General features: G+C 37.9%; 1 protein-coding gene and 1 long non-coding RNA gene across 8 annotated transcripts in view; one reads left to right on the forward strand and one right to left on the reverse strand.

Moving 5' to 3' along the window:
- The window catches only part of LINGO2 (leucine rich repeat and Ig domain containing 2), a 1,346,710-nt gene that overhangs the window by 381,371 nt on the left and 950,178 nt on the right, over positions 1-15,161 (reverse strand). The window lies entirely within an intron of this gene.
- The window catches only part of LOC139039432 (uncharacterized), a 29,945-nt gene continuing 24,218 nt past the window's right edge, over positions 9,435-15,161 (forward strand). Inside the window, exon 1 of the long non-coding RNA XR_011492696.1 lies at positions 9,435-9,550. This is a non-coding gene — a long non-coding RNA (uncharacterized lncRNA). The remainder of the gene's footprint in view (positions 9,551-15,161) is intronic.

Consider the following 15,161-nt stretch of genomic DNA (forward strand, 5'->3'; position numbering starts at 1 on the left):
TTATCAGGATATTCTTTTTCTTTATATACATATAGTGATGATTACCTAATCAATTATTTTACTATAAAAGTATATTTTTCCTAGAATGACTATTCTTTACTTGGTCAGTTTTGTCCCCTCCCTTTGCAGCTTTTGAAATAAAACTGTGATATAGGGCCTTAACAAATTTGGTTAATTTGTTTTTATTTTTAAGTTTTGAATCATGAAAATAAAAATGATAAGGAGGGAAGGAGGTGGACGGGAGTGTGGAGGAGAAGCTTGTCCAAGAGAATGGGAAAATGATGAGTGGAAACAATGAAATTTGAAGGAGAAATTTTCAGCTATGGAATTAAAGTGTATGATCATGAATTAGATTTTGAAGTTGATAGTAAACCTGAAGAGTATCTGCATAAGAGGATTATAGGGATAAATTTATTAACATACATAGGGTACTGTGTAGTATTATAATATTCTATTCTGGTTAGGGGACTTTGTATTATTTTTAAAATTATTAAGCTAGATTCCTATAAATCCTTCTCTCCTTTCCACCAAAAACATATTTCTACCTTCATACAAGACTGAATACAATTACTGTAGTTCCAAGAAAACGCTGATTGTTTTCTTAACATGTGCTAATGTGAAATAAGCTCACATGTGGCTTATTGCTGTTTCCACCTGAAACAATCACTTACATTACTCTCATCCCATAGGAAGTTTCAAAGTGGAAGATATCGCCTTGTGCCTTTACAGTCAATCAGAGCTCTGCTGTGTCAGGAAAACGGAAAACCTGACCTTCTTGTTTTTAATGACCCAAAGGGAGTTATCCATTACATTAAATGCCAAAGAAACTCACAAAATATAAAGGATTTAAGGCAGAGACAATATATCATCCCAACTTTTCATACAAATAGATTAATAGTCCAGGTACCAAGCAAAATGCCAATAGAGAATAATCCTGACACCTGTTCCAAGGACTAATGAAGAAACTACACTGAATGGAAGTTTAATCACTGATTTCCTATGGCACGGCCAGTTTCCTAATGAGAACACATGATTACAAGTGAGAGGATTCATATCCTTGGCTAATACATAATTACATCTGGAAGCATAACTGCTAAACTAGGAAACAATCATTTCAAGAGGATGCTTTCACACATAAAATATATATTTAACAAGGGGGACTCTGGGTTCCTACTTACAGATTTAAAATCATAGATACAGTTTAGGAAATATCCAAAAGCCCCAATAAAATATTTTACTTTATGTAAGAATAATTTTTTAAAAATTTATTTTATACTGGAGTATAGTTGATTTGGGTTTCCCAGGTGGTGCTTCTGGTACAGAACTGCCTGCCAATGCAGGAGACATAAGATACAGGAGTTTGATCCCTGGGTTGGGAAGATCTGCTGGAGGAGGGCATAGCAACTCACTCTAGTATTCATGCCTGGAGAATCCCATGGAGAGAGGAGCTTGGTGGGCTACAGTCCATAGGGTCACACACAGTCAGACACAACTTTAATGGCTTAGCAAGCACGCACATAGTTGATTGACAATGTTTGTTGGTTTCAGGCGTGTAACAAAGTGACTCAGTTATACATGTACATATGTCTATTCTTATATAAATTCTTTTCCCACTTAGATTACTGCAGAATATTGAGCAGAGTTCCCTGTGCTATATAGTAGATCCTTGTCGGTTATCTATTTTTAAAATTAGCAATGTGTATATGTCAATCTCAAACACCCAAGCTATCCCTCCCACCCCTACTCTCTTGTGCTAACCGTAAGTTTCATTCTCTGAGAGTCTGTTTCTGATTTGTAAATAACAGATCATTGTATTTTTTTTGAGTCCACATATAAGCAGTATCATATGATATCTATCTTTGTCTGACTTACTTCACTTATGATAATCTCCAGGTCCATACATGGTGCTACAAATGGCATTATTTCATTCTTTTTTAATGACAGAGTAATATTCCACTGTAGTGTATATAGGTACCACATCTTCTTTATCCATTTGTCTGCTGATGGACATTTAGGTTGCTCTGCTCCCATGTCTTGCCTATTATAAACTGTACTGTCATGAACACCGGGGTGCATACATCCTTTCAAACTATCTTTTCCTCTGGATATATACACAGGATTGAGATTGCTGGATCATATAGTTTTATAAGGAACCTCCATACAGCTCTCCATAGTAGCTGTATCAATTTACATTCCCATCAACAGCATAGGAGGGATCCTTTTTCTCTATACTTTCTCCAACATTTATTGTTTGTAGACTTTTTGATGATGGCCATTCTGATCTCATTGTAGTTTTGATTTGCATTTTTGGATAATTAGCAATGTTGAGCATCTTTTCATGTGTCCCTTGGCCATCTGTTTGTCTATTTTGGAGAAATGTCTATTTAGGTCTTCTGTTCAATTTTTGATTGGACTTTTTTTATACTGAGCCATATCTCAACATTCAAGAAATGAAGATCATGGCATCCAGGCTCAACACTTCCAGTTCCATGGCAAATAGATGGGGAAACAATGAAAATAGTGACAGTCTTTACTTTTGGGGCTCCAAAATCACTGCAGATGGTGGCTGCAGCCATGAAATTAAAAGACATTTGCTCCTTGGAAGAAAAGCTATGACCAACCTAGACAGCTTATTAAAAAGCAGAGACATTACTTTGCCTACAAAGGTCTATCTAGTCAAAGTCATGGTTTTTCCAGTAGTCATGTATAGATCTGAGAGTTGGACTATAAAGAAAGCTGAGCACTGAAGAATTGATGCTTTTGAACTGTGATGTTGGAGAAGACTCTTGAGAGTCCCTTGGGCTACAAGAAGATCAAACCAGTCCATCCTAAAGGAAATCAGTCCTTAATATTCATTGGAAGGATAGTTACTAGAGCTGAAGCTCCAATACTTTGGACACCTGATGCAAACAAAGAACTGACTCATTGGAAAAGATCCTGATGCTGGGAAAGACTGAAGGCAGGAGGAGAAGAGGATGACAGAGGATTAGGCAGTCTGATGGTATCACTGACTCTATGGACATGAGTTTGAGCAAGCTCTGGGAGTTGGTGATGGACAGGGAAGCCTGGCGTGCTGCAACCCATGGGGTTGCAAAGAGTCAGACAAGACTGAGTGACTGAACTGACTGATATGAAGTGTGCCTCCATAGGGAGGTTTATTCCTAGGTACTTTATTTTTTTTGCATGGGGTGTGTGCGTGCATGCTCAGGTTTTTTGAAATCTTTGCGAAACTTAGGACTCCAGCCCACCAGGCTCCTCTGTCGATGGGATTCCCCAAGCAAAAATACTGGAGTGGGTTGCCATTTCCTTCTCAGGGTTATCTTCCTGACCTACAGATCAAACCTGCATCTCCTGCATTGGCAGGTAAACTCTTTTGCCACTGACCCACCTGGAAAGCTGTTATTCTTTTTGATGCAATGGTAAATGGAATTTAAATTTTTTTTTCCTGTCTGACCTTTAGTTATTAGTGTATAGAAATGCAACAAATTTCTGTGTATTAATTTTGATGAACCTTTAGCCAGACTCATCAAAAAAAAAAAAAAAAAAAAGGAGGCGAGGGCTCAAATTAATATACTTATCAATATAAAAGGAGAAGTTACAATGGACTCCACAGAAATACAAAGGATCATAAGAGACTACTATAAGAAATTATATGCTAATAAAATGAACAACCTAGGAGAAATTGACAGATTCTTAGAAAGGTACAATCTCCTAAGTATGAACCAGGAAGAAAGAGAAAATATGAACAGATAAACCATGAGTACTGAAATTGAATATGATTTTAAAACCCCCAACAAACAAAAGTCCAGGACCACATGGTTTCATAGAAAAATTCTATCATACATTTAGAAAAGAGTGGATTCCTATCTTTCTGAAACTATCTTTCTGAAATTATGCCAAAAAATTTCAGAGGAAGGAATACTCCCAAACTCATTCTATAAGGCCATCATCACCTTGATACGAAACCCTAACAGATATAACAAAAAAATAAATTATAGGCCAATATCACTGATGAACAGTGTTGATGAAAGTAATAGAAATAGTCCTGTTCAGGCTTTAGAGGCAACAATAGGCCTTTGACTGAACAGAGACCCTGAAAGGAGTTACATGCTAAGCTGCTGGCCAGCAAAGATGGGAAAAGTAGGTCTTGGGAACCAACACACAAGGAAGGAAGTCACAGGGAAGGGATTAAGTCATGGAGCTTTCTGGACCTTGGGAATTTGGCTAGTTTCTGAGGATTAGCAAACATCTTGAGACTTTGAACTAGAGATACAAGCATTTAGCATAATAGCCAGAGCTGCATCTTTGCATGTAAGCCGATGATTATCAGCTTGCAGCTTGGCAATAAAAATAGGATTCCTTTGGATGGTACTCTGGGTCTCACCCGCGGGATGGAGGCACTGTCTCAGATTTTCTAATTGGGAACTCCATGTTGCTATCCGAGGGATCTCCTAGCATTTCTTAAATCTGAATAGATGTAAGTGTTCCTCCAATTTGGTGATGTGCCTTTGATTTCTTGGTGTATTGTTTATATATCTTTTAATTGGAAACTCCAGTTTGAATCTGTATGTGTTTCCCCAGTTTGGTGATATATAAACTTGTTTCCTGATATTCTAGTTGCATATTGGGAACTATTTTTTCCAATTTGGTAATGTGTGTAAATATATCTATAGTGTCTATATATATATGTGTGTGTGTGTGTGTGTGTGTATAAATTTGTTGTTGTTGTTCAGTCACTCAGTCATGTCTGACTCTTTGTGACCCCATGGAATGCAGCATGCCAGGCTTCCCTGTCTTTCACCATTTCCCAGAGCTTGCTCAAACTGATGTCCATGAAGTCAGTGATGCCATACAACCATCTCATTCTCTGTCATCCCCTTCTCCTGCCTTCAGTCTTTCCCAGCATCAGGGTCTTTTCTAATGAATCAGTTCATCACATCAGGTGGCTAAAATATTGGAGCTTCAGCTTCAGCATCAGTCCTTCCAATGAATACTCAGAGCTGATTTCCTTTAAGATTTACTGGTTTGATCTCCTTACAGTCCAAGGGACTCTCAAGAGTCTTCTCCAACGCCACAGTGCAAAAGCATCAATTCTTTGGTGCTCAGGCTTCTTTACAGTCCAACTCTCACATCCGTACATGACTACTGGGAAAACCATAGTTTGACTATATGGACCATCGTTGGCAGTTTTTTAATATATTGACTAAGTCTGTCATAGCTTTTCTTCCCAGGGGCAAGTGTCTTTTAATGTCATGGCTGTACTCACCATCCGCAGTGATTTTAGAGCCCCCGAAAACAAAGTCTTTCACTGTTTCCACTGTTTTTCACTCTATTTGCCATGAAGTGATGTGACCAGATGCCATGATCTTAGTTTTTTGAATGCTGAGTTTTAAGCCAGCTTTTTCACTCTCCTCTTTCACCTTCATCAAGAGGCTCTTTAGTTCCTCTTCACTTTCTGCCATAAGGGTGGTGTCATCTGCATATATTAGGTTACTGATATTTCTCCCAGCATTCTTGATTCCAGATTGTGCTTCATCCAGCCTGGCATTTTGCATTATGTACTCTGCATGTAAGTTAAATAAACAGGGTGGCAATATACAGCCTTGATGTACTTCTTTCCCAATTTGGAACCAGTCTGTTGTTCCATGCTCAATTCTAACTGCTGCTTCTTGACCTGTTTACAGATTTCTCAAGAGGCAGGTCAGGTGGTCTGGTATTCCCATCTCTTTAAGACTTTCCACAGTTTGTTGTGATCCACACAGTCAAAGGCTTTAGTATAGTTAATGAAGCAGAAGCAGATGTTTTTCTGGAATTCTCTTGCTCTTTGTATGTTCCAAAGGATGTTGACAATTTGACCACTCATTCCTCTGCATATATATATACACAATTTGATCACTGGTTCCTCTGCTATATTACTTACTATATTATTTGCCCTCATACTGTACTATACTATACATATGAGTACTATATGTACTCTTAATATACTATTTGTCCTCATAATGTAACTTACTATTAATAGAATAAACGTCTTTATTTTTCACTTACTAAATTGTAAAGTTATTTTGCTAGTGAATCCCCTGAACTTGAAAATGAGTCTTTCAGCAGATCATGAATCTTTCAGCAGAACAAATGTAAACACAAAAGTACTCAACAAAATACTAGGAAACCAAACTCAATAACACATCAAAAGGGTCATACCCCATGATCAAGTTGAATTTACCCCAGGGATACAAGGATTTTTCAATATCTGCAAATCAATCAGTGTGATATACCACATCAAAAAATTGAAGAATAAAAATGATATGATCATATCAACAGATGCAGAAAAGGCTTCTGACAAAATTCAATGTCCATTTATGATAAAATTCTCTAGAAAGTGGACATAGAGGAAACATAGCTCAACAAAATAAAGGCCACATATGACAAACTGATAGTTAACATCATACCAACTGTGAAAAGCTAAAAGCATTTTCTCTAAGATCAGGAACAAGACAAGGATGCCCACTCTTGCCACTTTTATTCAATACAGTTTTGGAAGTCCTAGCCATGGCAATCAGAGAAGAAAAGTAAATAAAAAGAATCCAAGTTGGAAAAGAAGAAATAAAACTGTCACTATTTGCAGGTGACGTGATACTATACACAGACAATCCTAAAGATGACACCAGAAAACTGCTAGAGCTCATCAATGAACTCAGTAAAGTTGCAGATACAAAATTCATACACAGAAACCTGTTGTATTTCTACACATTGACAATGGAAAAATAAAGTCAGTCAAAAAAGACAATATATGCGATGCTTTGTGAAGGAAGCATTTGCTAAGCTTCGACTCTAAAAGGTTTATTAAATTTTGGAAAAAGTAGACAATATTAATTTTCTAAGGATGATTCAAATTCCTAATGTTACACATGTAAAGACTAGAAGACACTGAAATCTGTCAATCATTACTATCATCATCTTTAAGGCAGTTCATTCTTAGACTGTCGAGCTCAGAACCTGCACACTCTTTCCAAACATTTTTGATCTCAAATCCTATTTTGAGAAAAGTTGCTTCTCAAATTCCAGCTTTAAATAAAATCAGCGTCAAGTAATATATATTTTTCAAATGCAAATTGAGAATTAGGAGAATGTAAGGAGTGGCAATGAATATTTAACTAGAAATTCTATCTGTAATATCAATCAGCTTGATGGGATTTTGTATGTGCATGTGAATGGGTCTTTGAAGAAGGCCTTATAAAACAGATAGAGAGACTTAGATGCTAAATAACATGAGAATTTTAAACAGTGTGACCAGTGAGCAATCACTTTTAATCTTAAATCCTATAAGATTCCAGGAGGGAATTCTACATTCGAATGCAGCAAGAGCTATGGTTTACAGTGAGCAAAAAGTTGATTTCAACCTTCCAACTTGAAACTCAAAACAAAATTTTAGACATCAGAGTCACTGGATTTTAGAACAGCTAAGAAACCTAACCATATACTTTAACTCCTCCCTTCCACCTTTCTCCTGTTCCTTTTTTAAGAAGTAATTTAGTACGTTCTATATTCAAGGCACTGACTTCATTTTACAGCTAAAGAAACTGATATTGAAAAAGATAAAATTGTTCCCCCAAAGTAATTTATCTGAGCTGGGCATTTCTTTATGACCATCACAAAATTTAGTTTGACAGTCTATTGTTCTTCGGATATGTCACGTTGCTGTTTAATCGCCGTTATGTCCAACACTTTGCAACCCCATGGACTATAGCATGCCAGTCTCCTCTGTCCTCCATATCTCCTAGAGTTGACTCAAATTTATGTCCATTGAGTCAGTGATAGTATATAATCATCTCATCCTCTGTTACATTATGTTAAAAATTAGAATTTATGAACCTCAATATAAAACAGTGGCAAAGATTAAAATATAGAAAAATGTTAGGAAAGAAAAGAATAGGTTATGATATTCAAATAATTTCCAAACAGCCGATGACAACGCAACCTGAGGCAGATCAATAGAGGTACACTCTTGATCTGATGTATGTCATATAGTTTTGGTGTATAACTTTTCATAGAACAAACATTTATATTCTAAATTTATTTCCTGTGCCTCTTTTATTTCTCGAACATTCCTGACTGGCCAGCTGTTTTCATTTTTGTTTTTCCTGAAAGGGTGTAAACTATCTTTATCTCTTGATAAGATATATTTATAATGTCTAGGTTTTAACAAAAAGAAAATAGAATGCTTAATTTAAGCATTAAGAGAACTAAGCTAGTGTTGTGTGATTGTTTACAGGTTTATATCATCTTATCAGTACTATCAAACTGGACTGTCACTCCCCAGAGTGTATGAGAATGCTTACTGGAGATCAGCAAGAAGATTTTAGAACTTCATTTATATTTTTAAATTTGATCCTTTTCTAATTTCTATTTTATGTATATGTGTTAGCTTCAAAGTCCCTAATTCTCTTTATAGGGTATAATAAAGGTAAATGAGTCATAAAATGTAGAGTAGTTTATGGGTTAAATGTAAAGTTGCCAGGGCCAGGATGAATCTAAAGTTTAAAATAGCTCTATCACTTACCACTTGCCTGTGTGATACTTGGCCAAATTTATAAACCTTTCTTTGCCTCAAAGTCCTCATCTGAAAATACTGGTGATAATAAATAATGGCATCTCTCACTTGATAGAATCACCATAAACTTTAAGTGAGCAAATATGTATGAATTATGTAGTATAGCACTTAGCAAGTAATAGATATCTGATAAATGTTAGTTACCAAAAGCAATAACTACTATGCATACATACTTTGTAAATAGTATAAAAACTTTTAAACTTTTATAAATGTAAACAATATATATGGAGATGTAAACAGATAAGTGAAAGTGACAGTGTTAGTGGCTCAGCCATGTCTGACACTTTGTGACCCCATGGACTGTACTCCTCCAGGCTCCTCTGTCCATGGAATTCTCCAGGCAAGAATACTGGAGTGGATAGCCATTTCCTTCTCCAGGGGATTATCTCAATTCAGGGATCAAACTCGTGTCTCCTGTATTGCAGGCAGATTCTTTGCATTGCAGTCTGAGTAACCAGTCTGCAAGCCCACACAGGTAAGACAATATGCATTTATGTTAAAACTGAACATCTATTGAATTAAACTCTATGCTAGAACTGAAGGGAATTACCAATTAGTAGGACACAAATTTTGTCTTTTAGGGGTTTAAGGTCTTACGGAAGTCGACAATAGAGTCCTAGGAAGACTTAAAAGTGGCTGAGAAATGTTTCCACATTAGATTACACATGTTGTTTTGTAACTTTATTTTATTAGTAAAATTTTTGCAGACCATTGTGCATGCGTGTTCAGTTGCTAAGTTGTGTCTGACTCTTTGTGACCCCATGGACTGTAGCCTGCCAGGTTCCGCTCCTTTGTCCATGGAATTTTCCAGGCAAGAATACTGGAATGGGTAGTTATCCCCTTCCAGGAGATCCTCTCAATTCAGGGATCAAACCTGGGTTTCCTACAACACAGAGATTCTTTACTGTCTGAGCCAGGAAGGAAGGCAAAAGATGCACCAAGGTAAAATGCGTCAAACAGTTAAAAGTAGGACTATTCTAGGTGAGATAAGGTTGGGGTAGCCCATGAGAGTTCTATGAAACATAATTTCTAATCTTAATATTGTGAGGTTGAAATGTTAATGGATTGAACTACCATTTCATTACTCTAAAAACAGAACTTTTGAAAAAGCAATATTTTCAGCAGGCACTAGTAATATTTGCCTTTTCCCTCTCTGCTGTCCTTATTCACATAAAAACGGGTTGATGGTAGAGATGAAATACTATCTTAATGCACACACACTACAAGGACAACTAGCTGTATTAGCAGTTACCAACTTTCAAAAAGCTCCCAGGCTACCTACTGAAGTCACATTTTTCTCTGCCACATAAGTGTGGGCAAACTTTCAGAGTCTCAATAACGCAGCCCCGTCAAATCGAACTCCAGCCTTTGTAGGCCTAAGCATATCAAAACAAGAAGAGGTAAAGAGGCAGCTTGAATGGTCAGGCTCTCAGACATCTGTGCACTGAGTCACATTAAAAGCCCATCAGCAAGTAATGCACATATGCTGCAGTCATATAAGAAGAAACAAGAGTTGAAACGGATACATAGCCCTTCATCCCACCAAGATTCCCATGTCCTTTCAAGGTTCAGTGAATTAATACCCAGCTACAACTAGACTGATTTGATTTACAATCAGAACAACAAAGACTCAAAGCACTTCGACCCTCATAAAACTCCTAACAGATGCAAAGAAAAAAAATTATTTAATATCCCTAACCTCAGGACATCATAAATTGAGTCAGAACTCTGCAATGCAAATTAGCACTTGAAAAAAGTTAGTCACAGAGTATGAACATCAAATCATACACATATTTCTATTTATGCTATTTATTCATGACCATGTAACACATTGTTGTCTAAATCTCAAAATTTCTTCTTTGGAGAAGAAAATAAATATTTGCAAAATATGTACCATGTTCATATTGGTAGAAGCCTCTCAATAACTTTGGGAGCCAGAGATTATTTTCACCAAGTTCAGAGAGGTTAAATGACATGCCCAAAGTCATGGGACTTGCAACAATCAGCAGTAGATGATGACAATTGTTTGGCTGGAGCTAAAGCTCAGGCTTTTCTACAAGTATAGTCAAAATTACCTGTTTAGTTAGAAGATTCAAAGGGAAAAAGCTTAACTGTTCTAGTGATGAGACTGTGTCTGGCATTATCGTTGATGTGGTGTTTAATTAGTAGGTGTATCCCACAAGAGAGCCTAATATTTGAGAACATGAGGTCATAAAAATCTACATTTGGAAATGTTCATGTTACTAAAAAGCGTAATAAAAGTAAAACCATCAATTCTTGAGTGCTTTTTCTAATCCAGGCACTGTTTCAAATAAACACTTAAGAATATATGATTTCATTTAACCTTCATAAGAAGTTTATTATTTTTCACCTTCTACAAATTAAAAGAGTACCAAAGAACAGCAAGAAGAGATAAGAAAGCCTTCCTCAGTGATGAATGCAAAGAAATAGAGGAAAACAATAGAATGGGAAAGACTAGAGATCTCTTCAAGAAACTTAGAGATACTAAGGGAACATTTCATGAAAAGATGGGCTCAATAAAGCACAGAAATGGTATGGACCTAACAGAAGCAGAAGATATTAAGAAGAGGTGGCAAGAATACACAGAAGAACTGTACAAAAAATATCTACATGACCCAGATGATAATGATGGTGTGATTACTCATCTAGAGCCAGACATCCTGGAATGTGAAGTCAACTGGGCCTTAGGAAGCATCACTATAAACAAAGCTAGTGGAGGTGATGGAATTCTAGCCGAGTTATTTCAAATCCTGAAAGATGATGCTGTGAAAGTGCTGCACTCAATATGCCAGCAAATTTGGAAAACTCAGCAGTGGCCACATGACTGGAAAAGGTACGTTTTCATTCCAATCCCAAAGAAAGGCAATGCCAAAGAATGCTCAAACTACCGCACAATTGCACTCATCTCACACACTAGTAAAGTAATGCTCAAAAATTTCCAAGTCAGGCTTCAGCAATACGTGGACCGTGAACTTCCAGATGTTCCATCTGGTTTTAGAAAAGGCAGAGGAACCAGAGATCAAATTGCCAACATCTGATGGATCCTCGAAAAAGCAAGAGAGTTCCAGAAAAACATCTATTTCTGATCTATTGACTATGCCAAAGCCTTTGACTGTGTGGATCACAATAAACTGGAAAATTCTTCAAGAGATGGGAATACCAGACCATCTGACCTGCCTCTTGAGAAACCTGTATGCAGGTCAGGAAGCAACAGTTAGAACTGGACATGGAACAACAGACTGGTTCCAAATAGGAAAAGGAGTACATCAAGGCTGTATATTGTCACCCTGCTTATTTAACTTACATGCAGAGTACATCATGAGAAATGCTGGGCTGGAGGAGACCAGCAAGGTGGAATCAAGATTGCCAGGAGAAATATCAATAACCTCAGATATGCAGATGACACCACTCTTATGAAAGAAAGTAAAGAAGAGCTAAAGAGCCTCCTGATGAAAGTGAAAAAGGAGAGTAAAAGAGTTGGCTTAAAGCTCAACATTCAGAAAACTAAGATCATGGCATCTGGTCCCATCACTTCATGGGAAATAGATGGGGAAACAGTAGGAACAGTGGCTGACTTTATTTTGGGGGGCTCCAAAATCACTGCAGATGGTGACTGCAGCCCTGAAATTAAAAGACGCTTACTCCTTTGAAGGAAAGTTATGACCAAGCTAGACAGCACATTAAAAGCGGAGGCATTACTTTCTCAACAAAAGTCCGTCTAGTCAAGGCTATGGTTTTTCCAGTGGCCACGTATGGATGTGAGAGTTGGACTACAAAGAAAGCTGAGCAGTGGAGAATTGATGCTTTTGAACTGTGGTGTTGGAGAAGACTCTTGAGAATCCTTTGGACTGCAAGGAGATCCAACCAGTCCATCCTAAAGGAGATCAGTCCTGGGTGTTCATTGGAAGGACTGATGTTGAAGCTGAAACTCCAATACTTTGGCCACCTGATGTGAAGAGCTGACTCATTTGGAAAAGACCCTGATGCTGGGAAAGACTGAGGGTAGGAGAAGAAGGGGACGACAGAGGATGAGATGGTTGGATGGTATCACTGACTCAATGGACATGGATTTGGGTGGATTCTGGGAGTTGGTGATAGACAGGGAGGCCTGGCATGCTGTGGTTCATGGGGTTTCAAAGAGTTGGACATGACTGAGCGACTGAACTGAATTGAACTGAACAAATTAAACACAGAAGTTGAACAACTTGCCACATTCAGATGGCCAGTGAACGACAGAAACAGCCTTAATAGTAAAGACTTAGAGGCACAATCCTTTAGTGAAAAAAATTAAAATTCCTTATGGTGAGTGACAACTTACCTTTTGTATTTATTAAGATTGATTAGAAAGTATTAACTGATGAAGAGACAGAGGCTAGGGATTTTCCCTGTTGTCTCAGTGGTAAAGAAATCATCTGCAAATATAGGAGATGTGAGTTTGATCCCTTGGTCAGGAAGATCCCCTGGAGAAGAGAATGGCAACCCACTCTAGTATTCTTGACTTGAGAATTCCATGGACAGAGGAGCCTGGTGGGCTACATGTCAGTATGCTGCTGCTGCTAAGTCGCTTCAGTCGTGTCTGACTCTGTGTGACTCCATAGACAGAAGCCCACCAGGCTCCCCCGCCCTTGGGATTCTCAAGGCAAGAACACTGGAGTAGGTTGCCATTTCCTTCTCCAATGCATGGAAGTGAGAAGTAAAAGTGAAATCACCCAGTCGTGTCCAACTCTTAGCGACCTCATGAGCTCCTCTGTCCCCAGGCTCCTCCGACCATGGGATTTTCCAGGCAAGAGTACCGGAGTGGGTTGCCATTGCCTTCTCCGACAAGTCAGTATATGATTAGTAACTAAGCAACAACAGTGACATGGAGACTAATAAACATTTTGAAGCAAGAGACACAGATGAATTCAAATTTAACATAATATGATGTATAACTGGTAAACTGTGACTTCTATATAGATTTTGAAAGAACAGGGATGGCCAACCACCTTCCTTGGGTCCTCTTCTCCTCTGACCTCAGATCCAGCAATGGTTGATTGAGTCTATCTTATGTTTCTAATCTCTCCTCCTTCCTCATCTCATCTCCCTGCTATAGCTGGGGGAAGGATAATATCTCATCTCAAGGCTTGTAATCTTAAACATATTAGCAAAATTGCTATGCCATATAAGGTAAAATATTCACGGGTTTCAGGGATTAGGGTGTGGCAACCTCTGGGGCATAGAAGGGTGTGTATTTTTCTGCCTATCACAGGCCTATGCTGATACAGCACAGATGAATTTCAAGTTATTACCATAAATGAAAATGCAACATATCGCATGATTCCATTTACATGATATGTGGAAAAGGCAAAAGTATAGATGCAGAAAACAAATCAGTGGTTTCCAGGGACTGAGGATGAGAGGAGAAGATTCACTATAAAGGAACTTGAGTAAACTTTCTAGAGCGATGGAAACATTTTAGATCGTTCTTGTGGTGATAGTTATACTCTAAACACATTTGTCAAAATTCACAGGACTGAACTCTAAAATTTTACTGTGTGTAAATCATACTGCAATAAACATGATTTAAAAAAATTAAGAAAAGAAAAGTACACTATTGCTTCACCAAGACATTTTAAATATCAAGATACTAGAATTTTAGAATTATAGGGTAATCTTATTAATACAGTAAGACCAGGTCCCTAATTTTCAGAGATTTTCCTGATCTCAAACATTCTCCTGAATATTTTCTAATTTCAAACACTGGTCCCATGGACTTCAAATATGTCAATATTTTAGTGGGCAAAATATACTTCTTACACCCAGAAAAAAAAAATCCCATCATATTATCAGTTGTTTCAATCTGGGATTCAATATATAACTGTCATCATTCTCAAAGGTCACATAGCCTATTCCCATAATTTTTAAAGAAGAAAAAGCCAGTGAGATTGAGTAATATGCTTGAGGTCACATATCTCATTAGTTTGAGAGCCAGAAGTAGAATTCAGATCTCCTGGCTCCCGTCTAATACTCTTTCAGTGAACTGAAGGAGGAATACAAGTTTAAGAGAAACTGTAATTGTTTCTGTCAATCCCTATTTTTAAGCATTAATGAGACACCCGTGCAACTATACACGTTGTGAACGGCATTGGAGGCAGCACACGCAATTGGAAACAATTTTAGCAGTTACCTTTACTTTCTAAGATGTGTGTACTGCTCTTGGGGCTTCCCTGGTAGCTCAGTTGGTAAAGAATCTGCCTTCAGTGCAAGAGACCTGAGTCGGATCCCTTGGTTGGAAAGGCCCCCTGGAGAAGGAAATGGCAAACCACTCCAGTATCGTTGCCTGGAAAATGCCATGGACAGAGGAGCCTGGTGGGCTGTAGTCCATGGGATCGCAAAGAGTCGGGCATGACTGAGTGGCTAACACTTTCACTGCTCTTGGACCTTGGAGGAATGACGTTAGCATTAGACTTAGGACTTGGTCAAACTTTTGGTGTTGGCTTTACCAAAGTGTTATGGGAATAGGTTGGGGACAGTTCCTTTGGCACAGGGCACA

This window comes from Odocoileus virginianus, chromosome 18 (genome assembly GCF_023699985.2).
Source record: "Odocoileus virginianus isolate 20LAN1187 ecotype Illinois chromosome 18, Ovbor_1.2, whole genome shotgun sequence".
Classification (NCBI taxonomy): domain Eukaryota; kingdom Metazoa; phylum Chordata; class Mammalia; order Artiodactyla; family Cervidae; genus Odocoileus; species Odocoileus virginianus.